We start from the raw sequence: 4,183 nt of genomic DNA on the forward strand, positions 1-4,183 counted from the left end.
AAAAGAATGTTCTTTTCAGTTATGCTCAGACAGCTGGATATCTACATGTAACAGTGTGAAGCTGGACCCCTACCTCACACCACACACAAAAAAATTTACTCAAAATCGATCACAGACCAAAGTGTAAAAACTACAGGTATTAAATTCTTTGAAAAAACTCAGGAGTATTTACAGGACCATGGGTTAAGCAATGATTTCTTAGATATAACAGCAAAAACGAGCAATAAGAAAAAATAAATTGCATCTAATTAAAATTTAAAACTTTTGTGCTTTACGGGAAACTCAGAAAACCCACAGAATGGGAGGAAACATTTGCTTGCAAGTATCTAGACTACTCGAAGAACACAGCTCAATAATAAAATACCAGCTAAAAAATGGGCAAAGTGTCAAAATAGACATTTCTTCAAAGAACATATACAAACGATCAACAACCCAAAAAGATGCTCAACATCAGTAACCATAAGGGAAATGCAAATAAAAACCACAATGAAATAATACTTCCTACCCACTAGAACAGCTAGAATTAACAAATGTGGATGAAAATGTGGGAAAATTCGAGTGCTCCTACATTGCTGGTCGAAATATAAAATGGTATGACCACTTTGGAAACATTTTGACTGTTCCTCTAAAGCATCAGTCCCCAACCTTTTCGGCACCAGGGACCGGTGTCATGAGAGACGATTTGTCCATGGCCGGGAGTGGAGGTGGGGCGGGGCGGGGGGTGGGGGGGGATGGGTTTAGAATGACGCAAGCGCATTACATTTACTGAGCACCTGATTTCTAACCTGACAGGAGGTACCAGTCCATGGCCTAGAGGTTAGGGCACCCTGCTCTAAAAGTTAAACAGAGAGTTAGAATAAGCCCCAGCAATTCTGCTACACTCCGCTGCCTCCATGGTACATGACTCTGTTATCCTCATCTCTGTGTTGTTGGATTCACTACTAATGACTTTTTCTTAGTTCATATTTTTACCTCTTTCATGCCCTTGGCAAGGCTGGAAATCATTTCCCAAACCATGCTTCCTGAGTTATCTTCCCTTAAGAAGACAAAGGCATCCTGTTTTGGACAACCATCTTCAATGACCTCCAACCCACAGGACTTTTTCAGGTGTTGCTCATCCTCCTTATCTGCCATGTGGCAGTTTTATGAGGAAGGTTCAAACTGATCTCCAAACAGATTAGTGCTACCTATTGATAGCACCTGCCCTCTCTACCACTAAGCAGCTCTAAGATTCTTTGTTGATGATCACCCTATCAGTTTTCTCACTGCGACCGTTCCCAATCTTTCCAGTGCTCCTCAAATGGCCAACCGTTTCCAGCTCATTCTCAGCAACTTCTACTGATAAAAATGTAAGTTATTTAACACAAACTCTTCCAAGTTTGTTTCAGACCTTGGCTTCCTCATCAACCGTGCTTATCAGTCTCCTAGTAACTTGATGCTAGGTACCTTAAGGTCATGGATTGTGGTATTTTTCATGGTGATTTACTCACCTCGCCCAGTGCTTTGCACTATTAGGAGACAGTTAACCATGGACTGCATCAATGAATAAATGAACAAATGAATATATAACAGCTGAAAGAAAATGTTTATCATGTAAATTCAAGACCCCATCTATTTCACTGGTATGCCAACCCACAAGGCTCGTTTAATACAGCTGAAGGATGGGCCCAAACAACACTCCACCACATTCTACACCACTCATCCTCAGTCCAGCAGTGACGCCAACCTGGTCGTGAAGTGAGAATAGGGACTGTACTTCCAGCAGTGTCATTTCAGAGACTTAAGCCACAACTCTTTTGGTTGAAAAATAGTTCCTTGTGGTTGTTCACAGAAGTTATTTAGACAATTTTAAAGTTTCAATTACTTCCATGTCAGTTATCCACTGCTTTCCCTAAGATTTCTATCAAACTCCAGTGAGTAACCCTCATTTCTTGTGAGGATATTTTGAGAACTATAACAGTTTTCAGGAGAGATAGGCTTCCCTTTCTCTCCTCCCTTCCCTCCCCACCTTAATGCCCATCAAAAACATGTTTTAATAATGTCATTTGCTTAATGAAAGACCATATTTAGCTACTTGCAAAATAAGCTTCAACTCATTCTCGCGGTTTGGATATCTCTGCCACTGCCAGGACCCCTAGCACATTGCCTGAAACCTCAAAAACACACCAGACCCTCTCCAGCAGATCCAGAAAAGACGGTACAGGCTGGGGCCCATTTCTCCCTTGGAGATGAAATTCGAAGTGACAACACCATTTGCTTGTCAGCATATTTAACTTCCTACTCAAGCACGTGACCCAAGTCACCAGGTCAGAGAGGCTCCGTAGCTGGCACCTCTGAAGGCAGAAGGTACTCACCTGTGCTTGCTACCCAGGAGGCCAGGTCACCACAGTGGTGACAAGGTGAAGATTGATGGCTCCAAAAGCAGCGGGGTCCTAGCAGCCGGACTGCCAGGCAGGGGACTCTGGCTGGGCAGGCTCTCCTGTAGTTATCCCTCCTACAGTTTATAATTTGGCACACTGGCTCTTTGCTTTTGGCAGCAGTGCAAAGGGCGTATTGATCTTTGAAAGCCACTTTGGCTGTTAAAGGAAACAAAATCAGTCTTTGGATGGATTTCTCCTCATAATGCATTTGTTCTTCACCTTGGATATTGGCAGGGCTGGGTCGGCCGAGGAACTCAGCCTACCATGAGCCTCTGACAACAGAAAGCCTCTTCCACTTAAACTGAAAGTGATTTAGAGGAAAGGAAAGACACCAAGCAATGGTCCATTGTTGGGGGTGGGGGCGCTTCGTTCCTGCATCGTGACGTTGCCCTCTAGTTTGGGCGAGGGGGACTTGGGGTTTATTTATTGTTTCTGCGGGTTCCATCAAAGAGTTTTTCCATCAAAGAGTTTTTCAGGCTTCCAGATTGATCCTCGGAGATTTCCAATCCACTCTTAAATGGGTTGCCATTTCCTTCTCCAGGGGATCTTCCAGACCCAGGGATCGAACCCAGGTCTCCTGCATCGCAGGCAGACTGTTTACCGTCTAAGCCACATAACAACTGAAGCAATATAGTAACACATCAATAAAGGCATTTTTAAAAAGGTCCACATCAGAAAAATACAATATTTCTAAAGTACCAGTGACTAACCTGGCCTCATTTACAAGTCAGCTTAGATTGTGAATTCTTTGCAGTCAGGCTCTCTTACTAATTTGGTGCCTGACACATAGCAGAGGGTACTCAATTTGCTGGCAGAATAAATAAATGATATAAATAAGTGAACTTGTAAAAATTATGTAGAATTTAGGAATAAAGTCTTCAAAACTGGGGAGACCAGCAGCCTCTTACAAGTGCTGTACGCTGTGCTCAGTTGTGGCTAACTCTTTGCGACCCCATGGACTGTAGCCTGCCAGGTTCCTCTGTCCATGGGGAATCTCCGGGCAAGAATATTGGAGTGGGTTGCCATGCCCTCCACCAGGGGATTTTCCCAACCCAGGGACTGAACTCATGTCTCTTGTGTTGGCAGGCAGATTCTTTACCACCGTGCCACCTGGGAAGCCCAGCCCTTACTCACAAGAGTAACATCTAAGAGAACCACATATGAATCACTTGGCATTACCGTAGAGCAGATGCATCTCCTTGAGTTTAAACAGAATGGTCCTGCTACAGGAGGCACTAATAACAAGCTCTATCTGGTTCATCATCAGCGAGAAATTCCCTTGAGTTCTCTCTCCTGGACCTTTGTTTCAAAAAGACCCTAAAGTCAACAAGTAAATGATGTGTCCATTTTACATATTTTTTAAGGGTGCAGTGGATTTTAACTTTATCTTGGAAAAATATCCAACCGTTGGATGAAAGAGAAGAGAATCTAACAAAATTAACTACGTAGGCCTAATTCTGAAGTCATTAGTTTAAATAGACTCACCTGCATTTCTTAGTCCCTTAACAGATTCTTGATACAATAAAAGGGGCAAAATACATCCATCCCCCACAACCAGCAGAAAAGGGTAGATAAACAGTGACAAGAAGCAACCACATTGCCCTAAATTTTCTTAGAAATCATTTGTTAATAGTTAGATTATTTTCTTTGAATGGTTATGTTTGCTGCACCTAAAAAAGCAGATTGAATAGCAGCCAGGTGAAATAAGCTATGGCCTGTGCAGGACATATGTTAAAATTTGACCCCCTTTTTTTTTTTTTTTT

Source organism: Bison bison, unplaced genomic scaffold, assembly GCF_000754665.1.
Source record: "Bison bison bison isolate TAMUID 2011002044 unplaced genomic scaffold, Bison_UMD1.0 scf7180017864241, whole genome shotgun sequence".
In the NCBI taxonomy this organism is placed as follows: domain Eukaryota; kingdom Metazoa; phylum Chordata; class Mammalia; order Artiodactyla; family Bovidae; genus Bison; species Bison bison.